The sequence below is a fragment of the Haemaphysalis longicornis genome, unplaced genomic scaffold (assembly GCF_048455015.1).
Source record: "Haemaphysalis longicornis isolate Haplotype H1 unplaced genomic scaffold, Haemaphysalis longicornis Haplotype H1 scaffold_3, whole genome shotgun sequence".
Classification (NCBI taxonomy): Eukaryota; Metazoa; Arthropoda; class Arachnida; order Ixodida; family Ixodidae; genus Haemaphysalis; species Haemaphysalis longicornis.
In genome coordinates, this window is record NW_027526335.1 from 153,455,489 (window position 1) to 153,467,738 (window position 12,250).

Genomic DNA, 12,250 nt, shown 5'->3' on the forward strand with positions numbered 1-12,250 from the left:
CTCCTTTCAAATCAAGAGCGAGGATAGCCCTGCTGTAGAAGAAACGTGTGCCAAGACGTCTTCCTTTAGTTGAAGGAGGATGTCATGAGTTGACTGGGGGGCCGGAAGCCGAACATTGTGTGCGGATTAATGTCTTGGGCTTCTATGTATGGTTGAAGGCGCGCGAGGATCACACACTCAAAACGCCTCTTTACGCACGACGTTCGCGATATGGAGCACAATGTGTCTAACTTCGTAGGTTTACCTGGCTTCGGAATGAGCACCATTTCAGCGTGTTTCCATTTAGCCGGTATTGTGACCCGTTCCCAGTGCTCATCGAAGTATCCCTTTAAGGCTTCGATGCTTCTGTCGTCCAAGTTCCTGAGTAGTTTGTTAGTGACCTTGCCTTTACCCGGAGTGGTGTTGCTGGTCAGGGCTTAAAGTGCCTGCTAGACCTCCTCTGTCGTTATTGGTTTATCCAGCTCCGGGTTGGGACGACCAGCGTACGCGCGAGGAGCCACGGGAGGAAAAGTTGGGCCAATGTACTGTTCTTTAAGCTTACCCAGTACCTCGTCGTCGCTGTCAGGATGAGAGTGTAGCATACGCTTGATTGCTTTGTGACTCTCCAGCATACTCTGTGTGGGGTCCAGCAAATGGCGGAGGAGCTTTCATGTCTGCCGTTCCCAGCGTTCCCTGTAAGCCGTCGCAGAGCTGACGCCAGTTTTGTCGCGTGGGCTCGGCTGCGTACTCCACTGCTTGCCGATTTATCTCTGGCATCCTGCATTTCAGCTTTCTATTATGTTTCTCCCTCTTCCATCTTCGTTGCAGGCCTTTGCGGGCTTCCCAGAGATGGAGGAGGTGGGAATCCACTGCAGGCGCTTCTGGGGTGAGGGCGATCTCTTTCGAGTGCTTGTTTACATCGTGGTGCAGGTCCATGATCCATTGCTCAAGTGCGTTTATGAGTGTTGTGTCGCTTCGGACTCTGTGCTTGCGAAAGGTGGTCCAGTCAGTTATTTTCGTCGACTTCAGTGTCCTACGTAAAGGAGCGGTAGGGATGATAGTCTGGACAATATAGTGATCACTGCCCAGCGACTCATCCAGATTTTGTCACTCTACTTTTGGAACGTTTTTGATCAGTGTAAGGTAAGGGCTGGTATCTCTTGTGATGCTATTCCAATACGAGTTGGATACGTTTGGTCAGTGAGGACTGTTAGATGGTGTTTCTGGATGGTAGTGTGCAGCTTGTGGCGCTTTGGAGTGGCGTACTTGTAGCCCCACCCCGGATGCGCTGCGTTGATGTCTCCTACTATTACCAGACCATTTCTGCCCGCCGCGCTCTCTGCTTTAATTATTAAGTTTTCGAAGGTACCGCGGCGATGGTTTGGCGAGCTGCAGATGTTTAACAAAATACACACGGTTGGTCCCTGGTACGAGGTACGACTTCTATGAGTACATTGCTCAATGCTGCAGCCATCAATTTGATGTTGTACGACAGTGATGGTTCATGACGTAAGGTTGGCTACCCTAGGCAGAAGGTTCCCAGAGAAGTGTGTGACGTAGCATGCCTGGTGTGGTGTAAATTCTGCCTCATGTAGTGGTATCATATCAGGTTTTATGGTAATGTGAGCACAGGCGTCATCGTTGCTTCATAACAGAAACTGGAATGGTCAATGCCACCTAGCAACTCATTATCAGTGTGTCACATGCGAGCACCATACCATCTTCTTCATCCCCCAATCTCGCGCCTTCATCATCATCGTTTTTGCAACGACTTCCCGGGGAGGCTGCGTCACCATTAAACGCGCCCTTCAAGTCTCCCGTGTCCGAATCTTCCCATGTTGTTTTAGAGATTGTGAAATTACACTTCCAGAAACCTACACTTCTGACCTTTTATCATAACCTAGAGACAGTTCACGGGGCAAGCTGCACATTTTTGCCGTATGCGGAACGAAATTGTTGCGCAAAGGCATCGGCAACGTCCCATATGCTCTTTCTTCGTTCATCGAGGGTGTTGGTGTTTCCAAGTGAATGTTTAGGGGTTTATGAATGGACGTCGCCTCAGAAAGCTTTGGGATTGCGTGTTGGATCAGCCTCAACCACGGCAATGTAACTGTACCTACTGCGCTTGACCAAACATTTACAAAAAGATCTGAGCTGACGAAACTCATTACGCCCCCTTTCTCGCCGTTTTCTAAGTTTGCTTTGCTGTTTTATAACGTTCCTTTTTTCCTCCCCAAAGCTCATTGGAGTTCAGCAAAAAACCAACCAGGAAAATTGCCTTTCTTTTGAAATTTTCGGGTACAAAGCTACTCAAGTCATCGTGGAAATGTCTGTAAAAGAATCCGTCCGTTCATCAACATCGTTGTGGCTAACTATTGGCGACAAGTGTTATTATGAAAGTAAACTAAACCAATGTAGTCCCCACTAGCAAACACGTAACTACTGCTTACTGGTGTGCAAATAGGGGACTGTGAGGAAGGAGGCATACGTAATTTAATGACATATGTAAACAAGAATGAAACTTGTCAGGTTTTACTTTTCATTTTTGCACGTTCTGGTTCATATTTTCTTGTTCGCGTTTCAGTTGACGCCGATAGTACATTCGGTCTGTATGAGCGCTAGATGTGTGTCACAGGCCAGCGTCCTGAAGCCAGCATATGCAAGCAGATGATTGCAATTCCGCTGCCCTGAAATTTAGTGGCAGTGTCTCCGTAAGCAGTGTTTTCTCCGATGGTCATGTTGCGGCCATACACTATTATGTAAATCGGCTTTGTGCGCTTACATATTCTAGCGGAGCACTCATACCTGACAGCAGGCAAGTTACGCTTGCCAATATCACATCAGATTGATCAGTACCCTGGACAAGCCAATGCGGCATAAATTTCACAAGCATTCTAAGAAATAAGTACGATAGATAATGTAACATTATACTCGGGAGTCAGCACACGATGGCAAATTTAATGCTGGGTCGTCTTGTCGCGAGGTGAGCGCTCGCAGATCATGTTACATTTATCCTCCACAAGAAGCGCGCAGGCGGGCTTATAGAGTAATCGGCGTCCGCGACTAAACCCTTCGAAACATTGTCATATGACACAGGTAGATTACAGAATCTAACATAAACCGAAATCAGGGCCACATCAGAGACTACACTTTTCCAACGAGCCCGTGTGTGCGAGATTTTGGCGCACGTTAAGGAACTCCAGGTGGTCAAAATTCATCCGGAGCCCTCCACTACGGCACGCCTCATCGCCTCCGTTGCGTCGGCGCGTTAAACCCTACAATCAATCAATCAACTCTTCCAACGACACCTCATATCGCTTGTGAACTGCCTACCATGTATTCTTTAAAAAATCCTTCCGCCAAGTGATCAGCCGTTCGTTGAAGGCGAAACTGAACACGCAGCCTGTGTCTGTGATTACTAAAACGTTCATTCGTTGATTTCGCTCCGCATTTGTAAACAACGATAGTTGAGCGTCACCCTCCGCTCCCCCCCTTGTCTTGCGAAATATGAGATGATTGATTGATTGTGGGGGTTTAACGCGCCGACGCAACGCAGGCGATGAGGCGCGCCGTAGTGGAGGGCTCCGGATTAATTTTGACCACCCGGGGATCTTTATCGTGCGCCGAAATCTCGTACACACGGGTGTTTTTGCTTTTCGCCTCCATCAGAAAAGCGGCCGCCGCGGCCGGGAATCGAACCCGCGACCTCGTGCTCAGTAGCGCAACGCCTTAGCCACTGAGCCACCGCGGCGGGTTTGCGAAATATCAGTGCATTTTGCATCTAGTTGTTCTGGTGAATACTTCGTTGATTAAACAAACGTATTTAGCATTTCCGAAGCTGCACTGGTTTTTTTTTTGTCATTCCGGTACCACTATTGTATTTATTTTTGACTTGCAAATCATTCATTTTTCCGTGGTTTCATTAACTTACACCTTGGTTCTTGCTATTAGGCGTGAATGGGCACATAGGTAACAACGCACAGCCTTTGAGTGTACTTAACATATTTGCGTGGCTTATATTCCCATAAAAGGCACAAGTTATTGTCAACTATTGGGTTATCACATCCCCGAAACATTTTTCTACGACGTCCGTATTCGAAGCAAAGCCGCAACAAATGCGGCTTATTTGTTGCCGGCGCTGCAAAACGAACCAATCTCTTACGGTGCCAATATCAGGTCTAAACTAGGCGACAATAAATAGAATTCACTTGTGCTGACGTCTTCGAAAATGACAATGGTGATATGCTGCTGCAGTCGCCGACGCCCGCAAGAGCGGCCAAGAAGCGAGCAGAACCGCCTCCCCGGGTAGCTCTTTTGGCGTTAGAGCACTCTACCAAGAGGCAGGTGTTTTTTTTTGTGTGCCCTAAACGTGCAATTTGCTTACAGACGTCACCCTAACAAGTTGTTTGGTGCACGGAAAGGCAAAGAGAAGCGAAAGAGGACCAAAATACTGCATGACCACCTATCAGCCACGTAGCGCTAATGCCGTAAACGCCACGGAGAAGCGGCGACAGGCGGCGCAGCGATCGCGAAGCTCGAGGCGTATAGGGAGGCTGTACTGTGAGCCAGACTTCTTGCTGAGGAGTTCTCTACGAAATGAAAGAGAAGAAACTGTCGCAAACACGGTATAGCAGAAAAGAAGCCGGTCGAATGCCAAATTCATGCCGAAAGACAAAGAAATAAAAGCGAGGAAAAAACGCAAGTGCAATATATCAGTTAAAAAATATCGCAAGTAAAATATCAGTTGTTAATTAGTATCGCAAGTACAATGTACCAGTTGTTATTAAGAATCGCCAAGCTTTCGCCATCAAATCATGTAGGCAGACTGAAATGCTTCTAGGAAATTGCGTATCTGAAAGCGGACGGAGGGTTTCGATAACAGCGAGCAGCAATTACTTTAAATTTGGCGCGTTTCCTTCACCCGCTTTCTTGTTTTGCCAGTCGGCCGTAGTCACGTGATTTCATTGCGTGCCCCTGACGGTAGAAATGCGCGGAAACTGCTTCTTAGGACGTCGAATTTCAGACAAAAAAGCTCATATAAACGCCTGGAATACAAAATAAAATGAACTTTGTAGTGAAATACAGATTAATAAAATAAAACCTCGATAAAGTAATGTAGTTGGATTTGCTCGCCCCCAGTAGCCACCAGTGCAGCAGTGGAACGATAGACAGCAGTGAGAAACGCGCCACGCCCTAGTCGTGCCTCCTTGTAACGCGCTGCCCTGGACAGCCTACGTCACCCCAATAATCTGCGAATAGCATGAATTGCATTTTTGAAGCGCATGAACACCGCCTCAAAAAATTGGCCGCGTATCTGCTCCTTTCGTTGCAAATGTCGACAAAAGACGATAGTCCTTTTGGACTTTTGCCAAGTAAATGCCTCCCTTTGCTTTCCCGCTCACCTCTCATGCTGTTCCTCTTCCGTCCCATTCCTTTCAAGGTAAAGACGCCAAAGGTTTGCTTAAATCATTTTAAATTTACCGCGTTCCACTGCTCCAGGCCGGGTGTCTCGATGGTGAATCGAGGCGCCCTACTACAACGTTTATAGAACCGCGTTTCCCTACTCCACGTGCGTTGCGAACAAAACGTGGAGCTTATCTAGCGGAACCTTTCGTAACTGTTGCCCGTTGATTCCTTAAAATGCCGCAAGAAGTTATAGTGGCGCGGGCGACAGCAGGCGACCGCGGAGTGAATTTTTTTTCTGGAGTTTATGAAGTATTTGATGTCGCAAAAATCGAGCATGTATGACTTTTTTATAAGGGAACACTGAAAATATCACTTCTATATTAATTTGTTGTCTTATATTTGCGTAATGTCTTGCAATTCTTCAACAATGTTGACAAGTATGAACATTACACCGGACTTAGACGGGTAGATTTAGCTGTGACTATATAAGACTATTGCGCAGGCATAGTTTTAGTTTGGCCGGGTGGCTGAATCGAGTCACAGACAGACAGACAGACAGACAGACATACATACATACAGACAGACCAAACTTTCTGGGTTCAAGTAGCCCAAGAAAGACTATCGTCTTTAATATTATTATTATGTTACGTGGGCGTCGCTAGAGCTCGTGTTTCCCGAGTTTCGCTCAATCTCGGGCCTTCTGGAATAGCACCCCTGTAACATAATGCAAATCAATCAACTTGTTGACAAATAAAGCACTTGTCATTGATATTCAGTTATACTTATCGTATTAACAAAACAGAAGCTCTAAAATCACAGTTAACATTTCCGTACACAGTTCACATTCTTCCATCGAGACGCTTTAAAACAAAAAAAAAAAAACTCATACAGGCAGCAAGTACATTTCATATCGTTTCTAGGCATACATTTTTGAACGTGCGATTTGCTCGCTTCAATGATGGAATATGCAATGCGTCAATTGGCAGCTTGTTAAAAAGGGAAAGAACATAATACGCTCGGCATCGCTTCCCATAATTGGTTAAAATCCATGGTACGCTGTAATATTCACTTTTTCTCAAACCAAACGTGCTCTTTGGCTTGACCACTGTAAACCGATTATCGTAATAATGGTTTACATAAATTACGTAATCACGGAACGTTTCCACTGTAAGAAGATCTACCACCTTCAATAGGCTTTTCTTGTCTAGATCATTTGAATTGGCACCGTAACATATACTTTTTGCACACTTGAAGATTATTTTATTTATTTGTTTTTTGAGTGTCGGAACATAAAACGTAAAAGCGAAATTCTGTATCTTAAAATTGACTCCCGCAGTGCTTGATAAACAATCTTTCTTAACTTAACACTCGTACTGCTTTTAATTTGATACAGCTGAGCGGCAACATGCCAAAACGTTTTACATATGCTCTCGACATGAACGCGCCAAGACAATATCTCATCTAATTCTAATCCCAAATATGTCGCAGTAACACTTAGTTCCAGTGGAGCACACGAACAGCCTTTGCAATTTTAAGAATGCAGCAACACAGGTTTCAACTCATCAATCTTTTAATGAGGATTGTGAAAACAAAACAGTTTTGTTTTCGATGCATTAACGTATATGTAGTTTTTTTTTTCATGCTATGACATAATTTTATATAAGTCAGATTGAAGATACTTTGTTGCGCACTCCAAAGTGTGATGTATTACAACAAGGGCAGCGTCATCAGCAAGTTGAAATATTTTGAACTGGAGGTTCAGCATTCCGAGGTACTTCACATACAAATTAAATAACAAAGGTCCCAATGAAGAGCCTTAGGGTAGTCCGTATTTTGTCAATCTTAATTCGCTGTAATTACCGTCAATTTTCACAGTTTGTTTCCGGTCGGAGAAAAAATTTCTAAACAACGCACTGAATGGTCCTCGAAATCTCAGTCCTTCAAGTTTATCAATTGGAATATCAAGGTCAATCGTGCCAAACGCTCGAGGGAGATCCCAAAAAAAGTTAGGGCAAACTCATTCTCGTCAATTTTGGTTTGTACATGGTCAGAGAAATCTTCTAGCAATGTCACGGTACTTTGCCATTTTTTGAAAACATATTGGGTGGGCGTCAATAAAAAAATTATTTTCACAAAATCTGATCAATATTTTTGCCAGATACTTTTCCATTATGTGGGTTATAACAGACAAAATAGAAATCGGTCTTTAATTATCAATGTTTTCTTTCTTTCCTTTCGTGTACAGTGGCCTAACAATTGATATTTTCATTTCATCGGGTATTACACTCGTGTTGGGTATCCCGTTAATTATAGCCTTGATCACACTTCGCAGTTCCTTAAAACTTCTGAAAATATCTCTTGGCCATATTCTATCCACACCAGCAGGCTTAAATATTGGTATTTGGTTAACAATATACCAAAGATGTTCGTCAGTAATCTCCGGCAAATAAGCCGATCGGGAGCATGTTGACCTACTAATTATTTCATCCGAAGATGGTGCTTTCTTTGCTCCCCTAACGCCTTCAATAGCCTGTATAAAGTGGTCATTGAATGTATCATTCAAGGAGCGGACATCCCTGTTCTTAAAGTTATTAATAATGGTGTCGCCAATAGACCTTTTCTTTTGAGTTACCTGGGAGTTCTGAGTCCATTTTGAGTTTGAATACATTTTGAGTTTCAGTCCATTTTGAGTTTGAGTACATTTTGGGTCTTGAGTACATTTTGAGTTTTGAGTACATTTTGTGATTTGAGCACATTTTGAGCTTAAGTACATTTTGAGTTTTGAGTACATTTTTAGTTTGAGTACATTTTGAGTTAGAGTACATTTTGAGTTCTGAGCACATTTTGAGTTTGAGTACAATTTGAGTTCTGAGTACATTTTGAGTTTATTTTGAGTTCTGACTACATTTTAAGTGTGAGTACATTTTGAGTTTCATTTTGAGTTTGAGTAGATTTTGAGTTCTGAGTAAATTTTGAGTTTTCAGTCCGAGTGAGTTCTGAATTTAGCGCTCACGGTGAGTTTGAGTTTGAGTGAGCGCAGATGTACTGCTCAGCGATGAGTCTGAGTTTAGTGAGTGGTGAGTCAAAAATAAATTTTTGAATGAGTTTGAGTGAGTCGCGCCAACTTTGCCAAGGTGTGGTTGAGCAACAACATCGCGGCAGTGTAGAGGTGGATGATCGGCTTAATTCCATCGTAGGGTTTCCTGCCCTGCATGTTGCGGAGCCCTCCGATCGTAACTGTGTAGGCGTAGACGGACAGGACCAACACGACAAACGGCTTGCTTCCCACGAGAGGCCATTGAGCCGTGCGGGGAGCGCGCACAAAGAATGCCGAAACAACAGTGAGCCGTTGGTCCGAAGACGGTGGAAGTGCTAGTGGCGTTCGTGTCCATGTGGCGTGAGCCTCTTCGGCAGCTGCCGTGTCTGCATTGGCTGGGAATTCACGAAACGGGGCAGGCGCTTTTCGTTGCAACAGTGAGCACTGCATCCGCGGGACGCCGACTTTTCTTCATGCTTGTTTCTTCCCAAGTGTAGGCAAGCCCACACAGGGTTGAGTTGGTCTGGGCGCGTAATATTACTTGTTGGACATCAAGCGTGGCTTCGAGCTGAATGTTGTGAGGACGATGAAGATGACTACGCCCTCAAAAAAAAAAGCAATCGAAATGGCACGTGCACTCCTCGTATAAAACACGCAGTTTCTTTTCTTCAGTGTGGTTTCCATACTGCTCATGCAACATGTATTCAGCTAATGCATTGCACGAAGCAGCTGCTGTTTTCAGAGACTGCGTTTGGCTTGACCACTGCTTTTCTCCCTGTTTTGTTGATAAAATTGGGTACAGCCGCGTTCGATAGCTTGTGTTTATAGAAGGAAATTCTTATGGCACTTGACGGGCAGCCAGTGTAATGATCCTGGTAGTGGCATCATATGAAGACTTTTCTGCGGGATGATGTTATTGCTTGGTGCATCGATCGGGGTTGTTGACGTCCTCTCACTGCGTACCTGGAGGCTGCGGATTTTAGTTAGCGGGGCATAATATTCGCTCCGTTAAACTACCCCGCTACCAACTGACTGGAAATAATTCGGCGTTACCTTATGCTAGTGATTTGATAGAAGCAGGTGTAGCATAAAAAAATGGTCTATCTCGGTCCGGCACTTGACACTTTAAATCGTAAGGTTGCAGTAAAACAAAATGGCGAATTGTTGGTTTGAATATATCAAAAATTACAAAATTCATGTAATGTCTCCTGATATGTTAGTCGGAATATAATGAAAAACTGAAACGCTTCTTCGTGTAACGACAACAATCCTTGTAACGCTCAGCTTACTTACGAGTGTCGAACACGGTAGAACATGTTCCAATCGTCCCGAACCATACGCTAATTTTGAGCATTGTATTTTCTCCTACCCCATTGTAGTTCAGTCCCCACATTTTCAACAGCATCCTCCTTCAACATGGCGGACTTGGCTGGCATCGGAACAGCTGATGGACCAGTTGGCGTTGGTGCATATGGCCCCTGATATTCTCGACGCCTAATGTTGTGCTTAAATAAGGTTCTTTTTTCCCCTACTCCCCCTTAGCTTTCTCCTGTGGAATTCATGCGGTGTCGTTGGTGTTCACAGAATTTTTTTTGGGATGGTACGGTCGCCATCAGTGACACCAGAGAGCTTTGCTTTAATTTCAAAGTGCTTCGACCGTGTCAAAATTACGCAGTCGGATTGACATCAGCTTCATGCCGCGAGGGATGCAAGTTTGATTCCGACACCGCGAAGCGTTTTCTTTTTCTTGAGGCGTCTGATGTGCCTTTATTGGGTTCATTTTACTAGCGCAAAAGACGTACCACAAAAGTTAGAAAATAACAGGACGAACGCTAGTCCTGTGATAGAAGCAGGTTCTAGCGTTCGTCCTTTGATATTCTCACTCGTGTGGTACGTCTTTTGTGCTAGTAAAATGAACCCAGTATGGTCTTACCAACTAGCCCAACTTTCCGTCCTTAATTGATGTGCCTTTACGCATCGTCATTATTGTTTTGCGTAATCCGTTGTGTAAATTTGCTTTTGTTCAGTGCCTTTTCGCGACAGGAAATTTGCCATCGGTGAGGCTTGGAAAGCTGCGCTTTATAAAATTGGCTGAGAGCGCACGGAGTGCACATCCAAGTACCTACCGCTGTATTTTCTTGGTTGTCGCTCCCATTCCTCCAAGCGTTCAGGTGTCACGCTGCGTTTTGAATCGACGCGCCTTGTTATGATGCATGAGCGCGAAACACATTACACGTCGGGTTTCGCCGAACGTCTGACCGCCGTTATTTACGCGTATGGCGCACAATCTTGTGTACCCATTTCAATGCCCCGATGACTTCGAGTCTGTATCTTCTGGGAACTACTCAGGGAAGGAAAATTTTACAGTTTTCCTACCACAACTGTTATTTAAGCGGAAAACCTACACGCCTCTTTCAAGCGAACGTCTGAACGCCGTTATTTACGCGTATGGCGCAGAATCTTGCGTACCCATTTCAATACTCCGTTGACCTCGAGTCTGTACCTTCTGGCAGCTACTCGGGGAAGGAAGTTTTTAATTCTTGCGTTCCACAATCATTCTTTAAGTGGAAAACCTCCACGCCTGTTTCAAGCGAACGTCTGACCGCCGTTATTTACGCTTGCGGCGCGTAATCTATAGTGCTGCCGAATCAATTCCCCGTTCACCTCGAGTCTGTATTTCCTCCGGCAAGGAAACTTTTTCATCTTGTCTACCACCACCATTCTTTAAGGGGAAAACTTACACTCCTGGTTCAAGCTAAGGTCTGACTGCTGTTATTTACGCTTATGGCGCAGAATCTTGTGTACCCATTTCAATACCCCGTTGACTTCAAGTCGGTATTTTCTGGCAGCTACTAAGGAAGGGAAACTTTTTCAGCTTGGCTACCACAACCACTCTTTAACCGGAATACATATTGCGGGACTGCGCGTTACTGAAGTGTTTCAGGGGCATAAACATGCGGACTGCTGTTGAGCTGTTCATTATAATCTTCCCTCCGCGCTATTGTGCGCAGCCGGAACTGACGAGCTACAACAAAGCTTCTCTCCTCAAATCTGATGTCAAAAGTGATTAAATATACAGTAGGCTTCCAGAAACCGATAGAACATCTAGACAATAATAAGAAAAGGCATAAAGAGTTGACTAATCAGAAATTGCACGTCGTATGTAGTGTGCAGCTATGTGAATTTAAAAACTACTTTTCGAATCTACGCCGGACCATTCGCGCATTCACGTTCCATATCCCGTAGGGGTTCTTACCCGTCGCACGCTCTAGGGGCGCGCTTGAACATATATCCACATGGCTTTTGTATCGTGTTTAAACAAACGCTGGACGGCTGGTCTGGCGGTGTACAGAGGTTCTGCTTTTGGTTAGATATTTAGGAACCAGGTTGAAATCCCACATGGCGCCAGTTTTTTTACTTTTTGATCATTTTTTTAAACGTTTCTTTTTCTCGCTGGTTGTCTTTTAGTCGTTTTGTCCCTGGTTCTCTTGTATCACTGGTTGTCTTTCTCTTTTTATCACTCGTTGTCAATATTTGTCACTATAAACACAATTTCGGGTACTTGTGTTTCAGTAGCGGTAGTGCAAACTCTTGGTTTGTAAGTTTCCGTTGTTTGGTCTCCTTTATGTCGGTTTCGGCTACTTTTCGGGAATATTTTGGAGCTTAGGGTGATTTCATCTGTAGCTACGTGTGTTCTAATTCAGCTTGATTTTTACTTGGATGGTTTTCCCCCCTTCATCACCAGCCTATCTACGCCCACTGCAGGGCAAAGGCCTCTCCCATTATTCTCCAACTGCCTCGGTCCTGTGCCAACTGTGACCAATTTAT